A 21,234-nucleotide genomic window follows, 5' to 3' on the forward strand; every position below is an offset into this window, starting at 1 on the left:
AAACAAACATGAGTGTTTCGTAGTCCCTCCCTGTTTCATTCCATTTTCTTCCATTTGGTGCCTAATGTTTATGACCTATTTTTCACTGGGTCTTGCTAGTTTGTTTTCCCCTCCTGCAGTTCTCTCACGGGGATGAGATGAGGTCAACATCGTCTCAGGTGACGTTGTTTGACACTCTAGACCGAGACGAAGGGGCATCTCTTAATTCATTCATTTACATTTTAATTGGGCGGGCTGCAGCTAGCCTAGCGGCATATGACAAAAGAAAACATCATCGTTTTTAAAAGGCAATTGGTCCCCTGATCTGACAATGAGTCACTTTTATCAGTCTATAAATTCTGTATAGCTGAGTCGGAGAGACACATGGAAAATACATATGTCCATTGAATTATGTTACACTGTGTTGAGTCTGTCTCCGATACAGTTACCTCACAGATCCAGTGTCTTGTGCACAGTTATTGGTTTACTGTGGCCACTCTCCAAATACAGGAATTGTCCATCAAGGTAGTTGTATTAACAGTAGTATTTACCGCTGTCCATATGCTCTGTTATGGAGCTGTACGGTAGACTCCCAAATCACCCCCTGTCTCTGAGCGTTGCACATCCTCTGTTTGCACTGCCTTGAGAGATGCTTGTTCCCGTGAAGGAATGGGGTGTCACAAATACCCCACACAGCCAACACCACTACCATCATATTAGTAGATTGATTTTGACGTCTCAAATGGGGTGCCTTCAATGATATTGTTCACCTGTCTCATTGGCTTAAAGTGGGGGGATGCTGAGAGGGGTTGGTGAGAGACACGGGGTGAGCGTTATTGTTAAGAAGAGGGGGTGGGATTGGGGGGGTGCTCTCATCCGACTAGCCCCCCTCCATCCATCCATGAGGCCCCATGTGAGGAGGGTAATGAAGTCCAAATTGCAGCACAGGATTGCTTGGAACAAGCCCCTATTGTCCGCCCCCAGGGCACACTAAATGAGTGTCACAGCAAGCAGCGGGACACAGACCGTTACTGCACTATTTAGTCTGCCCCGTTGTCTCAAGACGGCCCCATTTCAGAGGGTTCTCAGATCAGACAAATACTGCCCCTCTCCCTCATTCCCTCCCTCCTTTGCCCTCACCCTCCTCTGTCCAACCGAACCCCCTTCTCATCCAAACATAGGGAAAATCTTCTCTATTGTGTTCTGACTGGCCAGCATGAAATTGATTGTGACATTAAATGTTTTCTAATGAATAATTACTGAATGGATATGCTGGGGGAATATATGTAATGGATTGTAGACTGCATTTTAAAAACCTTATTTTTGTCTCTGCTCCATGGTATTTACAGGACAAAAACACTTGGCCTTTCTCAGAAGTAATGAGGGCTATGGAATAGGAAAGGGGACTTGGGGGTGGGGGACTAAGGGCTTTGTGTCAATTACAACCAATGGATTATCTTTTTAAAATGTTTAAATGAGAGTTGAGAATCAAAGGATTTCTGCCTTCCAAAGAAGGAGAAAAAAATCAACCAACAAAAGCTGGAAAAAAACCTTTGGACCAAGTGTTGGTGTTGAGAATGCAAAACAGATTGGTGGAATTTTTCCCACTCTGCTTTCTTAAATGTGCCGCTGTTTTGTCGTTCCCCTGTTCCATTTGCACAGGGTGAGGGTGGTGTGGTGGTTTACGGGCCGCTGGCCGACGCCTCCGTACTATGTGCTCTGTAGCAGTCATTAGCTTCTGTCTATAGACTACCATTGCATAATCAGAGGGCTCTGCTTCAAAGCCCCATGAGACCCACAGAGCCCTCGTTTCAATAGAGCTAACAGCTAGCTTTAGCTTTTTCTGCTGATTTCACACCTCCGCTGGGTAACCAAGGACCCCTCTGCAACTTGACTTAAATATACAACATGGAGGTGTAGTTGCTAATTGTTTACATTAAATGTTGGCTGTATGGTTATACAGTACACATGATATACATATGATATAATATTAATCAATTTCCTATCTCATGAAAGCACACAAATCCTTAGTTTTAGGCAAACAATACATGATTTTGCTCATGGATTGGAGAGGTGTGCCTCGTTCTGTCCAATTAATTTGTGGACAATATTAAAGTTTTGTATAGCATCTTCTATTCATCCTTCTTATCCATCCACTTTTGTTTGGATGCCTGTAAAAAAATCACATAGAACTACATAACTACATAAAAACATCCATAAAATGCATTCATAAGCAGAACAATAATACATTTATGAAACGCTTATCTTCTTCATTCTTCCAGTCCTTATGTAGGTACCCTTCAAATCAAATGTTATTGCCGTGTGCTTGCCTGCAGGGGTGTGCCCGGGGTCAGCTGGACATGGAGGGGGCTCTGACCGCACGGGACCGCGTGGGGATCCAGGACTTTGTCCTGCTGGACTCCCACACAAGCGAGACTGCTTTCCTCGACAACCTGAAGAAACGCTTCAGTGAGGACCTAATCTATGTGAGTTTGGTCGACTTAGTATCAACATTTAAAAACATACATTGCATGATGTATAATGACACCACTTGCAGACCCTGTTTGTTGCAATAGTTGAAGGAAAGATATATTATAAGTAACATTCTGCGAAACATTTAGAGAATGTACAGCTATCAACTTACAGATATTAACCACAGATATTAACCAGGTTTCTCTTCACATGAAGACCTATATAGGCACTCTGCTAGTGTCTGTGAACCCCTACAAAGAGTTGGATATCTACAGTAAAAAACAGATGGATATATACATGGGCGTCAACTTTTTTGAGCTTCCACCGCATATGTGAGTGTCATATAATTAGCACGCCAATGTGTGTGTGTGTGTTTTTGCATGTCTGTTTGCAAATCTTTTTGATTGTCAGTTGTGAGAGGATATGCCAAACCACGGGATAATCCCATACATGGTATACTGGTCATTCTACAGAAGTGGTACAAATTGGGGGTTGAATTTCTTCTCCAAATTTGTATCCTGTATCTTTCAACATATGTCAGGTAGAAATATACAGTGGGGCAAAAACGTTTTTAGTCAGCCACCAATTGTGCAAGTTCTCCCACTTAAAAAGTTGAGTGATGCCTATAATTTTCATCATAGGTACACTTCAACTATGACAGACAAAATGATGAAAAAAAAATCCAGAAAATCACATTGTAGTATTTTTAATGAATTTATTTGCAAATTATGGTGGAAAATAAGTATTTGGTCACCTACAAACAAGCAAAATTTCTGTCTCTCACAGACCTGTAACTTCTTCTTTAAGAGGCTCCTCTGTCCTCCACTCGTTACCTGTATTAATGGCACCTGTTTGAACTTGTTATCAGTATAAAAGACACCTGTCCACAACCTCAAACTGTCACACTCCAAACTCCACTATGGCCAAGACCAAAGAGCTGTCAAAGGACACCAGAAACAAAATTGTAGACCTGCACCAGGCTGGGAAGACTGAATCTGCAATAGGTAAGCAGCTTGGTTTGAAGAACTCAACTGTGGGAGCAATTATTAGGAAATGGAAGACATACAAGACCACTGATAATCTCCCTCGATCTGGGGCTCCATGCAAGATCTCACCCCATGGGGTCAAAATGATCACAAGAACGGTGAGCAAAAATCCCAGAACCACACGGGGGGACCTAGTGAATGACCTGCAGAAAGCTGGGACCAAAGTAACAAAGCCTACCATCAGTAACACACTACGCCGCCAGGGACTCAAATCCTGCAGTGCCAGACGTGTCCCCCTGCTTAAGCCAGTACATGTCCAGGCCCGTCTGAAGTTTGCTAGAGAGCATACCAGCAACAGTGTGTGAAAACCTTGTGAAGACTTACAGAAAACGTTTGACCTCTGTCATTGCCAACACAGGGTATATAACAAAGTATTGAGATAAACTTTTGTTATTGACCAAATACTTATTTTCCACCATAATTTGCAAATAAATTCATTAAAAATCCTACAATGTGATTTTCTGGATTTTTCTTTCTCATTTTGTCCGTCATAGTTGAAGTGTACCTATGATGAAAATTACAGACCTCTCTCATCTTTTTAAGTGGGAGAACTTGCACAATTGGTGGCTGACTAAATACTTTTTTTGCCCCACTGTATATACTACTCACACACTTTGTTTGTATTGCATATTTGAAATATTTACTTGAATTCCATACTACCCCACTAAATTTGTCACTACCGAAACATCATGAAAAATATGCAATGAAGGGAGAACCATGCATAGTAGCCCCATGACCTTCTATTACAGAGACATTTTTAGAAATGTTATTTACTTAACAAATTTACAAAATAGTGAAAACATAATTTAACAGATTTTCAAAACCTTTAAATAGAATTTATAGAAATTTGATTTCTATTGCCGTCTTTAAAATGTTCAATGTTGTTTTTATGAATCTGAAACTTGTTGATTGATAGAATTACTTATGCATCTAATGAATTATGTTGTTAGATGTTTATCTGTCTTTATCTGTCTTTATTTTGGCAAAATAACATGTGTTTCAGTGTCAAGTGTCAATCAGATAAATGGAGGACTGTAGATGGATATAACACATTTTAGTATAGACATTGTAAATTGAGGGCTTCCACCATGGCTTGGGAATTCCTATGGCTTGGGAGTGATCAGCCAATGATCAGAGAGCATTGTCTTCTTCAAATTGGGATGCCTATGGTTTGTAAACCAAAGACTAAAGTAATATCCAGAAGCAAAGACCAAGATTTATACCAAAACATTCATCCCAGATCCAGAGCCAGTGAGTTGAGACCATTACAAGCTTTTTTTAAAAATGTATGTGGTCTTGAGTGGTTTTAAGACGAAGACCAGTAAATCAAGAGTCCATGGGCACTTTCTTCAATTGTAAGAAAGTGAATTAGAGTAAACTCACGTACAGTACAGTAGAGCACAGTACAGTAGAGTAGGGTACAGTAGAGAAGAACACAGTACAGTAAAGTAGAGTCGAGTACAGTAGATTAGGGTACAGTACAGTACAGAACAGTATAGTAGAGCATGCTACAGTAGAGTAGAGTACAGTAGAGAAGGGTACAGTACAGTAGAGCACAGTACAGTACAGTAGAGTACAGTAGAGTAGAATACAGTACAGTATAGTAGAACACAGTACAGTAAAGTGGAGTACAGTAGAGTAGAGCATGGTACAGTAGAGTACAGTACAGTACATTAGAGTAGGGTACAGTAGAGCATGGTACAGTAGACTACAGTACAGTAGAGCATGGTACAGTAGACTACAATACAGTAGAGTACAGTAGAGCACAGTACAGTAGAGTATAGTAGGATACAGTACAGTATAGTAGAACACAGTACAGTAAAGTGGAGTACAGTGGAGTAGAGCATGGTACAGTAGAGTACAGTACAGTACATTAGAGTAGGGTACAGTAGAGCATGGTACAGTAGACTACAATACAGTAGAGTACAGTACAGTAGAGCATGGTACAGTAGACTACAATACAGTAGAGTAGAGTAGAGTAGAGTAGAGTACAGTACAGTACAGTACAGTACAGTAGGGTACAGTAGAGCATGGTACAGTAGAGTACAGTACAATAGAGTAGGGTACAGTAGAGCATGATACAGTAAAGTAGAGTACAGTACAGTAGAGTACAGTAGAGTACAGTACAGTTGAGTACATTAGAGCACAGTACAGTATACCACATAATATATATATCAATGTTTGGGCTCTTGGAAGGCTAGAATCCCCCTGCTGGCTATGCATCTCAAGCCTTGACACTTTTTCCTGAAGTGTGCACTTGCCCACTACCCACATGGTGGTCCTCTTTTTAAAATGTATTTTGTAATACCTGTAGCTGAAGAAACAGGAAAAATTCTTTGCACACTTCCAAGTCAGATGCTAATTTATTTAAATTATAGCTGAGCTTTAATTAAAAGATAGTGGGACAGATAAGGCCACACAGCAAGCTAGATGTAATTGCAGACACCTGTTGTATTCTAAAGTACCCAAAAGGGCCACTGGATGTCATAATATCAGATGAATTACAAGATAGTACAGTACATGTTCTAGATGTATTTCTACTATAACAAAACAGATTTACACAGGGAATACCCATAGCTAACATATGGCTGACTATCTCATGTGTGTTTCTGTCGTGACATCAAAAGGCGGGACTGCATTTTTTTTGAGAATGATGTTTAAAAATGAACAAAGCTACTTGTTAGATCAGTACGTTTCAATGTAATACAATAACAACTCCAAATGTTCTACTGAAGTAAAAGTGTTCATGTAAATGTTAAATCATTAATAGCTTTATCTTCAAACATGAAGTTTAGGAGCAAGGGATTGGAACAACCTCAACTCATTTGAAATACGTGTATAAACAATGACTTTGCACTATATTCATTTAATAATATGTTTATTATTGCCTTGGATTGAATTAGAACGTATCGTCATGTAAATAAATGTCTGACATTTGGAGACTTAACTGTTGTGTTAAATGTTGCACCACTTCTGTAGAATCATCCATATACAACATGTATTCAGAGTTTATACGGCTGTCTGACAAAATACCATAGGTGGGTCCAGGCCTAAAGCATGGGAGCAGCATATACCATCATTATCATCACTGCATCGTTGAAGAAATTTGAAATCTGGAATGTGAATATACTTTTCACTTGACACACTATATTTCTGTAGTTTTGCCCTGGCAGACAATGCCTACCACACCATGCTGGCTGAGGCCAACAACCACTTCATCCTCATCTCTGGAGAGAGTGGTGCTGGCAAGACAGAGGCTTCCAAAAAGATCCTGCAGTACTACGCTGTGAGCTGCCCCAGTACCACCCTACTGGACAATGTCAGGGACCGGATGCTGTTGTCCAACCCTGTGCTGGAGGTCTGATCAGACAGTTCCCGTTATTCACTGTTACATTTACATTTACATTTAAGTCATTTAGCAGACGCTCTTATCCAGAGTGACTTACAAATTGGTGCATTCACCTTATGACATCCAGTGGAACAGCCACTTTACAATAGTGCATCTAAATCTTTTAAGGGGGGGGGGTGAGAAGGATTACTTTATCCTATCCTAGGTATTCCTTAAAGAGGTGGGGTTTCAGGTGTCTCCGGAAGGTGGTGATTGACTCCGCTGTCCTGGCGTCGTGAGGGAGTTTGTTCCACCATTGGGGAGCCAGAGCAGTGAACAGTTTTGACTGGGCTGAGCGGGAACTGTACTTCCTCAGTGGTAGGGAGGCGAGCAGGCCAGAGGTGGATGAACGCAGTGCCCTTGTTTGGGTGTAGGGCCTGATCAGAGCCTGGAGGTACTGATCCCTCACAGCTCCGTAGGCAAGCACCATGGTCTTGTAGCGGATGCGAGCTTCAACTGGAAGCCAGTGGAGAGAGCGGAGGAGCGGGGTGACGTGAGAGAACTTGGGAAGGTTGAACACCAGACGGGCTGCGGCGTTCTGGATGAGTTGTAGGGGTTTAATGGCACAGGCAGGGAGCCCAGCCAACAGCGAGTTGCAGTAATCCAGACGGGAGATGACAAGTGCCTGGATTAGGACCTGCGCCGCTTCCTGTGTGAGGCAGGGTCGTACTCTGCGGATGTTGTAGAGCATGAACCTACAGGAACGGGCCACCGCCTTGATGTTAGTTGAGAACGACAGGGTGTTGTCCAGGATCACGCCAAGGTTCTTAGCGCTCTGGGAGGAGGACACAATGGAGTTGTCAACCGTGATGGCGAGATCATGGAACGGGCAGTCCTTCCCCGGGAGGAAGAGCAGCTCCGTCTTGCCGAGGTTCAGCTTGAGGTGGTGATCCGTCATCCACACTGATATGTCTGCCAGACATGCAGAGATGCGATTCGCCACCTGGTCATCAGAAGGGGGAAAGGAGAAGATTAATTGTGTGTCGTCTGCATAGCAATGATAGGAGAGACCATGTGAGGTTATGACAGAGCCAAGTGACTTGGTGTATAGCGAGAATAGGAGAGGGCCAGAACAGAGCCCTGGGGGACACCAGTGGTGAGAGCGCGTGGTGAGGAGACAGATTCTCGCCACGCCACCTGGTAGGAGCGACCTGTCAGGTAGGACGCAACAAGCGTGGGCCGCGCCGGAGATGCCCAACTCGGAGAGGGTGGAGAGGAGGATCTGATGGTTCACAGTATCGAAGGCAGCCGATAGGTCTAGAAGGATGAGAGCAGAGAGAGAGAGTTAGCTTTAGCAGTGCGGACCGCCTCCGTGATACAGAGAAGAGCAGTCTCAGTTGAATGACTAGTCTTGAAACCTGACTGATTTGGATCAAGAAGGTCATTCTGAGAGAGATAGCGGGAGAGCTGGCCAAGGACGGCACGTTCAAGAGTTTTGGAGAGAAAAGAAAGAAGGGATACTGGTCTGTAGTTGTTGACATCGGAGGGATCGAGTGTAGGTTTTTTCAGAAGGGGTGCAACTCTCGCTCTCTTGAAGATGGAAGGACGTAGCCAGCGGTCAGGGATGAGTTGATGAGCGAGGTGAGGTAAGGGAGAAGGTCTCCGGAAATGGTCTGGAGAAGAGAGGAGGGGATAGGGTCGAGCGGGCAGGTTGTTGGGCGGCCGGCCGTCACAAGACGCGAGATTTCATCTGAGAGAGAGGGAGAAAGAGGTCAGAGCACAGGGTAGGGCAGTGTGAGCTAGCAGTGTCGTTTGACTTAGCAAACGAGGATCGGATGTCGTCGACCTTCTTTTCAAAATGGTTGACGAAGTCATCTGCAGAGAGGGAGGAGGGGGGAGGGGGAGGAGGATTCAGGAGGGAGGAAAAGGTGGCAAAGAGCTTCCTAGGGTTAGAGGCAGATGCTTGGAATTTAGAGTGGTAGAAAGTGGCTTTAGCAGCAGAGACAGAGGAGGAAAATGTAGAGAGGAGGGAGTGAAAGGATGCCAGGTCTGCAGGGAGGCGAGTTTTCCTCCATTTATCCTCGGCTGCCCGGAGCCCTGTTCTGTGAGCTCGCAATGAGTCGTCGAGCCACGGAGCGGGAGGGGAGGACCGAGCCGGCCTGGAAGATAGGGGACATAGAGAGTCAAAGGATGCAGAAAGGGAGGAGAGGAGGGTTGAGGAGGCAGAATCAGGAGATAGGTTGGAGAATGTCAGTACTGTTATCACACATCTGGTCAGATCTTGTCCCAGATCTGTTTGTGTTGTCTCGCCATTGTGCTGTGCTATGGTCATTGCCATCATGACTATATCGTATGAGCAGATCTGGGACCAGGCTATCACACACCGTGGATCACATAGTTTATTTTGGGGTGGCAGGTAGCCTAGTGGTTAAAGCGTTGGACTTGTAACCAAAAGGTTGCAAGATCAAATCCCTGAGCTGACAAGGCAAAAATCTGTCGTTCTGCCTCTGAACAAGGCAGTTAACCCACTGTTCCTAGGTTGTCATTGAAAATAATTATTTGTTCTTAACTGACTTGCCTAATAAAATAAAGGTTAAGAAAAACAACATTGTAGTTAAAACCTCTTAGTGACTAACACCTTTGTGCTTCCTCCACAGGCTTTCGGCAACTCCAAAACACTGAAGAATGACAACTCTAGCCGCTTCGGGAAGTACATGGATATCCAGTTTGACATCCAGGTAAGGATGGATGGGTTTATGTTCTTAAAGTAAGCAGAAGGCATACCAGGGTATTGTTTCTTTCAAATATTTTTGCTGTGCTTGATTGCGCATTGGAGAAAAATTGCATCCCCACCCACCTGGCACTCACAGGCTCAAAAGATTAAGAAGAATACCACCCCTATTTCAACCCCGGACCCATATTCACAAAGCTTGTTAGAGTAGCAGTGCTGATCTAGGATAGGTTGGGCCTTTTTACTGAATAAGAGGGGTGACCTGATCCTCGATCAGCACTCCTACTCTGAGACGATTTGTGAATACAGGTCCAGGTCGGGTAAGCAGTTTGTTGAGGCTAATTGGATCATTGATCATTGTCACATGTCTGGCACTCTCAGGGGGATGCCGTGGGGGGGGCACATCCTGGGCTACCTGCTGGAGAAGTCCAGAGTGGTCCATCAGAACCACGGAGAGAGGAACTTCCACATCTTCTACCAGCTGGTGAAGGGAGGAGAGGAGGACCTGCTGCATCAGCTAGGCCTTGAGAGCAACTGCCAGCACTACAGCTACCTGGTGCAAGTATGGGCTACCACTGTGGTCAACTGATGTGCTAGCTCGGACTAGGCTAACTGGTGCATGCTTGGGCAACCACTGTAGTCCGCTGACGGGCTAGCTAGAGCTAGGCCAACTGGTGGGAGCCATGCATGGGTGCCACTGTAATGTTGACTCCCTCTCTCAAAAAGGGTGAGTGTGCCAACGTGGCCTCAATCAATGACAAGAATGACTGGAAGACAGTGAGAAACGCCCTGTCCGTCATCGACTTTGACGAGAGAGACATACAAGTGAGTTGCTGTCACACTGCTTGTGGAAACAGCTTTTGTGATGACATTCATTCAATTGCTTATTGTGCTATACTGTGCCCTACTACGCCGCACATCATTTTTGCTTTACTACTACTCTGGCCACCACCTCAAACCTAACCTTAACCCCCACGTCTCCATTCTCCACAGCACCTGTTAGGGGTCATCGCAAGCGTCCTCCACTTAGGGAACGTGCAGTTTGAGCCTGACAGCAAAGGCTACGCCACGTTGAACAACAGCGCTGAGCTCCTCTGGGTGTCAACAATAAGCCTTGTTAGTCCTTAGACACTCCACAACAACACCATGCCAATGCCTTGCTGGTCCTTAGACACTCCACAACAACACCATGCCAATGCCTTGTTAGTCCTTAGACACTCCACAACAACACCATGCCAATGCCTTGCTGGTCCTTAGACACTCCACAACAACACCATGCCAATGCCTTGATAGTCCTTAGACACTCCACAACAACACCATGCCAATGCCTTGTTAGTCCTTAGACACTCCACAACAACACCATGCCAATGCCTTGCTAGTCCTTAGACACTCCACAACAACACCATGCCAATGCCTTGATATTCCTTAGAAACTCCACAACAACACCATGCCAATGCCTTGCTAGTCCTTAGACACTCCACAACAACACCATGCCAATGCCTTGCTAGTCTTTAGACACTCCACAACAACACCATGCCAATGCCTTGCTAGTCTTTAGACACTCCACAACAACACCATGCCAATGCCTTGCTAGTCCTTAGACACTCCACAACAACACCATGCCAATGCCTTGCTAGTCTTTAGACACTCCACAACAACACCATGCCAATGCCTTGCTAGTCTTTAGACACTCCACAACAACACCATGCCAATGCCTTGCTAGTCCTTAGACACTCCACAACAACACCATGCCAATGCCTTGCTAGTCTTTAGACACTCCACAACAACACCATGCCAATGCCTTGCTGGTCCTTAGACACTCCACAACAACACCATGCCAATGCCTTGTTAGTCCTTAGACACTCCACAACAACACCATGCCAATGCCTTGCTGGTCCTTAGACACTCCACAACAACACCATGCCAATGCCTTGTTAGTCCTTAGACACTCCACAACAACACCATGCCAATGCCTTGTTAGTCCTTAGACACTCCACAACAACACCATGCCAATGCCTTGCTATTCCTTAGACACTCCACAACAACACCATGCCAATGCCTTGCTAGTCTTTAGACACTCCACAATAACACCATGCCAATGCCTTGCTAGTCTTTAGACACTCCACAACAACACCATGCCAATGCCTTGCTAGTCTTTAGACACTCCACAACAACACCATGCCAATGCCTTGCTAGTCTTTAGACACTCCACAACAACACCATGCCAATGCCTTGCTAGTCTTTAGACACTCCACAACAACACCATGCCAATGCCTTGCTAGTCTTTAGACACTCCACAACAACACCATGCCAATGCCTTGCTAGTCTTTAGACACTCCACAACAACACCATGCCTATGCCTTGCTAGTCTTTAGACACTCCACAACAACACCATGCCAATGCCTTGCTAGTCTTTAGACACTCCACAACAACACCATGCCTATGCCTTGATATTCCTTAGACACTCCACAACAACACCATGCCTATGCCTTGCTAGTCCTTAGACACTCCACAACAACACCATGCCAATGCCTTGCTAGTCTTTAGACACTCCACAACAACACCATGCCAATGCCTTGCTAGTCTTTAGACACTCCACAACAACACCATGCCTATGCCTTGCTAGTCTTTAGACACTCCACAACAACACCATGCCAATGCCTTGCTAGTCTTTAGACACTCCACAACAACACCATGCCTATGCCTTGCTAGTCTTTAGACACTCCACAACAACACCATGCCAATGTCTTGCTAGTCCTTAGACACTCCACAACAATGCTTTGCAGACCACGGTCCCTGTACTTTGCTGACTTTGTGTTGTGTGTGATCATCTGTAGTTGCTGGGCGTCAATGTTCAAGTGCTGCAGGAGGGGCTGACATCCAGGAAGATTGAGGCCAAAACAGATGAGGTGAGAAGGAGAAGAAGGGAGGTGAATGACTAAATGAAGGAATGAATGTCGAGAGAGAAGGGAGGGACTACACTCACTAATAATGGGCATTTCTAACTTAACTCACTCGTCAGGTCAGGTAGTTGTTAATGTGTGCCTTCTTTTTCATCACCATCCAGGTGCTCAGCCCGTTCACAGTGGACCATGCCATCTATGCCAGAGATGCCCTCGCCAAAGCCATCTATGGACGCACCTTCACCTGGCTGGTCAATAAAATCAACGACTCCATGGAAAATAAGGTTAGCAGATACAGTAAGTGAAAAGTACATGTCAAGATAAAACAGGAGCATTGGTGATCCGTGTGAATGACCACAGTTTCCTGACATTTTTTCGACAGGACTCTTCATGTAAGACAGTAATTGGTCTCCTAGACATATATGGCTTTGAAGTTTTCTATGTCAACAGGTAGGTGGACCTAAGTTGTGCAGTACATTGTAGAAAACTATTGCGCTACATTTTAATGTGCACTTCAATTGAAATATGTTGTCTGTCAATTCCAGTTTTGAACAGTTCTGTATAAATTACTGCAACGAGAAACTGCAGCAGCTTTTTATCCAGCTGACCTTGAAGTCGGAGCAGGAGGAGTACGAAGCAGAGAATATTGGGGTAAACGTAATTGATCTATTCTATTCTTTTGGGTTCTATTTGGTTCTGTTTAGTCAACACGTGTTATATGGCATTTTTACCTTGTCAAAGTATTACTTTGGCATTATAGGTATTGTTGAATCCTGCAATGCCTCCCCATTGGGAACAAACTGATTAAAACAATGTTGTTTCAACATCATTTATCAATGTATTGTGACGTGCAATCTACGAGGAAAATACATAGGATTTTTTAAAAAGTCATCAACCTGCTGCAGTTCCAACTGTTGTTTTGAAGGTGAAATTTCACTCACAGGATTATGTCATCGGGATAACCAATTTTCAACACAGACAAACTTTGCATAAAATATGTTGAATTTGTACATTTAAAACAACGTCAGATCTTCAACGTAATATCCACTATAAGAAAACAAACTATACTGAGCAGCAACTCCTACTGGGGAGTTGATCTGTCTTTGGTCTCCCATCCAGGGCTTTAACCAAGTCTCCACTTAATAGATTCACTGTTGTTATATAAGACATTCTAAAGGATGGGTTTAACAGAGAAAATGAAAGATAACCATATTTCAATTATATATCGTCAATGATGCAAATTTAGGCCTATATAGGCCTATATAGCATTTGGGAAGTAATCCACAGCTATTGTTTCAATTCAACCCAGGACTCAACTAAAACTAGACAATACATATAGGCCAAGGGTTTCAAGCTTTGGTTGATATCAAATGGAATTCAACAAGTTAATTAAAACAAGACAGTGGCTTCAGAAAGTATTCACACCCCTTGACTTTTTCCACATTTTGCTGTGTTACAAATCGTGATTAAAATGGAACAAATTCAAAAAGAAATTCTCAACAATCTAAATAAAAAACTGTAATGTCAAAGTGGAAGGAACTCCAGTGTGTATTTGGCCTTGAGTTTTAGGTTATTGTCCTGCTAAAGATGAATTTGTCTCCCAGTGTCTGTTGGAAAGCAGACTGAACCAGGTTTTCCTCTAGGACTTTGCCTGTGCTTCGCTCTATTCCATTTATTTTTATCAACGACAAAAACTCCCTAAGTACTTGCCTATGACGAGCGTATCCATAACATGATGCAGCCACCACTGCTTGAAAATATGAAGAGGGGTACTCAGTGTTGTACTTGATTTGCCCAAAATAGCACGTTTGTACCGACAAAACTGTGGTTATATGTAGAAACCAGACAACAAAGTTTACAGTAAGCCTCTAAAACCTCTAAATCGATATATCCCCAAGCAACTGTTATGTACAACAGCGAACCAATCAGTTGGTAAAACGAAGCGGTCACACGAATCCAAACAACTTCTACAATTTGTTATTACAAAAGTGGATCGTGTTACACGCACAACGAGGCATTTGAATGAATGAGCAAGATAACAAAATGTGTCTTTTGGAAACAAAGTTGCAAACATTACAAGATGAATTGGACCAGCAAGAAAATAGAATTAGACGAAACAGCATGATAATATTGTCCTTACCGGAAGACGAGGAAAAAGGTGACCATACCAGCTATGTGGTCAAACTGATATCAGAGGAACTTCACGTGGCTATATCATCAGAAGATCTGGAACGATGCCACAGGATCGGCATGAAACAAAATGACGCTAAATACCCAAGCATGATAACCTTCAAACTGTGGAACTATCAAACCAAAATTAACATTCTGAGGTCACAGGGGGGAAGGAGATCAAAATCCACGGTTGGTCCATTCGATTCGGCCAGGACCTGTCTGCTAAGCTGAAAGAGAGATGCAAGGAATACATTCCAATCAGACAGTTACTGTAGGAAAAGGGGATCGAGCCTCAGCTCTGTTCCCAGCAGTGCAGCGGGTATGGAAGGGAACGCAAAGGATGGAATTCACAAGCGCCAATGAAGCCCTAGTTACAAGAAACCTTCCCAGTTGAAGGAGGAGAGCCCCCTTCTCCGAGAAGTGGACGAAGTAGGAAAAAACAATGAGTGCACTAGGCTACATACAGGGATGCCTAAGACCATCTTATTGTACATTGAGACCATATCCTTTCCGTCTCCCCCCAATACAATCTACAGTAGTGGCCAAAAGTTTTGAGAATGACACAAATATTAATTTTCACAAAGTCTGCTGCCTCAGTATGTATGATGGCAATTTGCATATACTCCAAAATGTTATGACGAGTGATCAGATGAATTGCAATTAATTGCAAAGTCCCTCTTTGCCATGCAAATGAACTGAATCCCCCCAAAACATTTCCACTGCATTTCAGCCCTGCCACAAAAGGACCAGCTGACATCATGTCAGTGATTCTCTCGTTAACACAGGTGTGAGTGTTGACGAGGACACGGCTGGAGATCACTCTGTCATGCTGATTGAGTTCAAAAAACAGACTGGAAGCTTCAAAAGGAGGGTGGTTCTTCCTCTGTTAATCATGGTTAACTGCAAGGAAACACGTGCCGTCATCATTGTTTTGCACAAAAAGGGCTTCACAGGCAAGGATATTGCTGCCAGTGAGGTTGTACCTAAATCAACGATTTATCGGATCATCAAGAATTTCAAGGAGAGTGGTTCAGTTGTTGTGAAGAAGGCTTCAGGGCGCCCAAGAAAGTCCAGCAAGCACCAGGGCCGTCTCCTAAAGTTTATTCAGCTGCGGGATCGGGGCACCACCAGTACAGAGCTTGCTCAGGAATGGCAGCAGGCAGGTGTGAGTGCATCTGCACACACAGTGAGGCGAAGACTTTTGGAGGATGGCCTGGGGTCAAGAATGGCAGCAAAGAAGCCACTTCTCTCCAGGAAAAACATCAGGGACAGACTGATATTCTGCAAAAGATACAGGGATTGGACTGCTGGGACTGGTGTAAAGTCATTTTCAATGATGAATCCCCTTTCCGATTGTTTGGGGCATCCGGAAAAAAGCTTGTCCGGAGAAGACAAGGTGAGCGCTACCATCAGTCCTGTGTCACGCCAACAATAAAGCATCCTGAGACCATTCATGTGTGGTGTTGCTTCTCAGCCAATGGAGTGGACTCACTCACAATTTTGCCTAAGAACACAGCCATGAATAAAGAATGGTACCAACACATCCTCCGAGAGCAACATCTCCCAACCATCCAGAAACAGTTTGGTGACGAACAATGCCTTTTCCAGGCATAAGGAAAAAGTCATAACTAAGTGGCACGGGGAACAAAACATCAATATTTTGGGTCCATGGCCAGGAAACTCCCGAGACCTTAATCCCATTGAGAACTTGTGGCCAATCCTCAAGAGGCGGGTGGAGAAACAAAAGCATGGCTTGGGTGGGAAAGGATGGAAGGTTGGGACAAGCTTGGCTTGGGTGGGTAAGGATAGGAGGTTGGGACAAGCATGCCTTGGGTGGGGTAAAGGGGCCAGAAAACAGGGAGAGTGAGGTGGAGAGGGATGGGTTTGGCTTGGGAGAGAGAGAAAGAAGGATTTAACAATACTACAATGTACATTTATTTAAAACATTTTGCAAACCTGATGTAAAATGAATAAGATGAATATGAATAAGAGTTCTGGACAGATTAGGAGATGTTGAGAAATTATTATTCCTTGTTTGTCTTTATAGCGCAGTTGGTGGTTGTTGGTGAGAGTGGAGCGGGGCTCTGTCCGAGGGAGGCCTTATTCACGCAGTCTCCTCTCAACAGTTGATGTTGAGATGTGTCTGTTACTTGAACTCTGTGAAGCATTTATTTGGGCTGCAATCTGAGGTACAGTTAACTCTAATGAACGTATCCTCTGCAGCAGAGGTAACTCTGGGTCTTCCTTTCCTGTGGCGGTCCTCATGAGAGCCAGTTTCATCATAGCGCTTGATGGTTTTTGTGACTGTACTTGAAGAAACTTTCACAGTTCTTGACATTTTCAGAATTGACTGACCTTCATGTCTTCAAGTTATGATGGACTGTCGTTTCTCTTTGCTTATTTGAGCTGTTCTTGCAATAAATAAGAACTTAGCCCAATTTGGTAAATGACAATATTCTGTATACCACCCCTACCTTGTCACAACACAACTGATTGGCTCAAAAGCATTAAGAAGGAAAGAAATTCCACAAATTAACTTTTAACATGGACACCTGTTAATTGAAAGCGTTCCAGGTAACTACCTCATTAAGCTGTTTGAGAGAATGCCAAGAGCGTAAAAACTGTCATCAAGGTAAAGGGTGGCTACGTTGAAGAATCTCAAATCTATTTGGATTTGTTTGACACTTTTTTTGGTTACTACATGATTCCATATGTGTTATTTAATCGTTTTGATGTCTTCACTATTATTCTACAATGTAGAATAGTCAAAATAAAGAAAAACCCTCGAATGAGTAGGTGTGTCCAAACATTTGACTGGTACTGTATGTAAAACGACATAATCCACAAACGTTTGGTACAGAGGAGTTGGATCTTTAAAGCCCTAAATAGGCATAGTGCCTCAAACTACAAAGAAGTACGTTGCATTATGTTTTTGTACGTTTTCTGTTAAATGTCCACTCAGCCCTCATGCTCACATGCTTTATGTATGTAATGTATACAATAACTATGTATTCATACTGTGACTCTCCCATATCATGGAATGCCCACCGCCCTCATATGACATGTCTGCCAAAAGGTTTTATCTGGTTCTTTAATGATAGACGGAACAGACAAGGAAGGTTCAATTTGATTTTATACAGGACCAACAATTTATTGCATGGAATTTGCACGGGCTCCAAAAAAAGAGAGAAGCCTATTGTTCTTGAACACTTAAAGAGGTTGAACACTTAAAGAGGTTGTCAGAAGATGTGGTTTTCCTGCAAATGTTACATTTAAAAAAATATATTATTTAAAGAGGAGCTGGGTTGGAGAGGCCTATATGCTGCCACCTACTGTAGCAACAGCAGAGGTGTAGGCATCCTGATAAATAAGAATACATCCTTTTCCCATATATCCCAGTACACAGACCAAGAAGGCCATTTTTCTAACATTGAATTGTACCTTATATGGTGAAAAATAGACATTGATTCCATTGTATATCCCACCAGGGGCAAAAACATTTTTTTGTTGTTGATAGAATTCAAGCTATATTAGAACATATCCAGACAGTAACTGTTATTTTAGCAGGCGATCTAAAGCATTATGTACATTCGATAAGATTGGCAGACATATAAATAAAAAAGGCACATTCAAAGGACCTCCAAAGAGGCTGAAAAATTCTATCTCTACAAATAATTTACAGGACACCCGGAGATTACTATTCTCAGCTACGAAAGACTACTCCTGTTTTTCTCAAAGTAAGAAAAGCTATTCAAGAATTTACTACATTTCTATTTCCAAAAATGCTCTCAACAACATTCCATGATATAGTGATATTGGATCATTCCATACGCTTTAAAATGAAGGCCAGCCTGTTAGGAAGGGTAATGCAACCCCTGGGCCAGACGACACTCAACCATAGGACCTACTGAAGAGATGAGTCTTCAGTAAAGACATAAAGGTAGAGACAGAGTTTGCGTCTCTCACATGGATAGGCAGACCATTCCATAAAAATGGAGCTCTGTAGAAGATAACAAGGTAGCTAGCTAACAAGACGAACTAGCTAGCTAGCTTGCTTGCTCACAAGACTAACTAGCTCGCTCGCTCACAAGACTAGCCAACTGCGTTGTTGCTTGCATGAGATTGGCTGTTGTCTTGGGGGTGGCACTCAGCCTGTTAGGCATCATTCAGGACTTAAATGCCCCATGAGGGCTTAGATGCTCCACAAGCTTTTAACTCAAGATACGTGACATTTAGCTTGCTAACATTCTAACTTATAAACTGATAATGAACTCCAAGCACAAATGAAAGCATGGCGTTAGCATAAAATATACCGTCGCTTAGCGTAGCAATCAATAAAAACGTATGCGCTGATCCATTGTGGGCTCTGCCGCTTCAGCCATAGTATTATTGTCAATCCCATCATCAATACGTCCACAATCCTATTCATAGAGTTTGTTTTGTGATGTTCACAAAATAACTTTTTTTATGTCACGATCATGAGATAAATAAGTTGTGATCTCGACAATAATGAAGGAATTTAATTATTTATTCATATAATTTTGTATGCTACATTGTTATTACACTGTAATAAGGACCCCTGAAAATGAAGTGTTACCGAACCTTGTTGTGCTTTTAAATGTTTGAAAGCGCAGTGATAAAAAGTTTGGTGACAACCTAACAAAACATTTGACATTGATTTTATTTTCCATAGGAATTTGGTCATTTTTTTAGATGGTTGAAAGCATAGTGATAACACATTGGGAATTCAACAAACTTTCGGCTGTCTTTCTGATGTTGTAACAACCAAATATTACCCAATTGTCAATGCTGAAGGAAATGACGTGGTGTGCCCAGTGGGTTGTGTATGTTTCTGTTGAGTTTGACTCAGGTAGTATTCCCCTCACTTACCCATGCTTTCCTTTCCTCTTCAGTGGGAGCCTGTCCAGTTCTTCAACAACAAGATTATCTGTGACCTAGTGGAGGAGAAACACAGGGGCATCATCTCAGTGCTGGTGAGGACACACAAACAGCACACTATTCCCTATCTAGTGCACTACATTTGATCAGGGCTCTGGGAAAAAGAAGTGCACTACATACGGAATAGGGTGCCATTTTGGACGCCCATAAGACTGAACCCATACAGTAACACGAAGCATCCTATTGGTCTTGGAAAGGACATAGGCTGAAATGAAATGGCGAGCAGTGATAGTCTTGTTGCTTTCTTAGGATGAAGAGTGCCTGAGGCCTGGAGAGGCCACTGACCTCACGTTTCTGGAAAGGCTCGAGGAAAAATTAGACAGTCACCCTCATTTCGTCACGTGAGTGTAGCTACCTCCCCTCCCTCCCCTCCCGGCCCCCCACTCCTGCATACGTACATGTTGACCACGCACAACCCTTCTCAAGGATATACAATGGTGTAACTTTATCACTTAAGTCAACCTCCCTTATCACTTAAGCTCAAAGCCTTAAACATTTTGCTGATAGACCTATTATTGTCCCACCCTGTGAGTCGACACAATAAGCTAAGGCTCGGTCCTTACATTCCTCTCACTCTTCATCCCTCTCTCCATCCCATTGACTGCAGGCACAAGCTGGCTGACAAGAAGACACGTAAGACGCTGGAGAGGGGCAACTTTCGCCTTCTGCATTACGCCGGGGAGGTCACCTACTGTGTTGTGGGTAAGGGAAACCATGGTCTCAGGCCCAGTGGGGGCATTACTCTGCTCCTCAATGTCCCTACATGTCCTACTACTAGATCATTCAGGACACTCTCTCACATGTTGTTATTGTTGTTATTTGTGTCATCCCAGGGTTCCTCAACAAAAACAATGACCTGTTATACAGAAACATCAAAGATGTGAGTCTGCAGGTTTCTACTCATGTATTATGTGAGACGAGGAAGGGACTCTTCAATTGGTTCCTTAATTATTTACTCTCCTGTAGACTTATTGTAAATAATAGAGGAGGAGGGGAATGCAGTGAATTTGGCCAATGGGTTTTGAGTATACACTTGATGGGTGGTGTGTGTGTGTGTATTTATCCCAAAGAGATCCTATTAAATTACTAGAGGGGCAATGTCATAAACCCTCGAAGTTCCAGAATGGGGGGAAAATGGCAGCCATATTGGTCAGGGAGAAATCCAAACTAGTCTAATTGGAATAAATGGCAGGAGAAGCATAATCCTGATTTTACTTATGCAGGAAAATGAAAGTAAGACATGTGATATATCAGAAATTGTGTAATATAATTATTGTCAATCTAAAATATTGTAATATAATTATAAATACAGTTTATATGGGTATTACACAAATGTACTATATAAATAGCCTCTATGTATATATGTAAACACACCATAAATGACTACATTTCTGTTTTTTTATGATACAATATTAGTACTTGTTGCATTTACAACTTGTAGAAGTCCTATCATCAACTGATTTCAGCTGAGGATTGACTGCATTGTTCGAATGGAATGTTGGCATATTGGCAGTTAATTCAAAAAAATTATGGAATCATTCCTCTAAAACTGGCTAGCTAACATACAGTGCCGATCAATTCTTCAAATTCTTTATTTTACACAATATCTTATCACAGCACTGGCACCTCCTTGACCAAAAAGGC

At 43.1% G+C, this 21,234-nt stretch overlaps 1 pseudogene; it reads left to right on the plus strand.

The window, feature by feature from the left end:
* Positions 1–2,329: 2,329 nt before the first annotated feature.
* Positions 2,330–21,234, plus strand: part of LOC118357896 (unconventional myosin-Ih-like) — a 40,682-nt pseudogene continuing 21,777 nt past the window's right edge.

This window comes from Oncorhynchus keta, chromosome 25 (assembly GCF_023373465.1).
Source record: "Oncorhynchus keta strain PuntledgeMale-10-30-2019 chromosome 25, Oket_V2, whole genome shotgun sequence".
In the NCBI taxonomy this organism is placed as follows: Eukaryota; Metazoa; Chordata; class Actinopteri; order Salmoniformes; family Salmonidae; genus Oncorhynchus; species Oncorhynchus keta.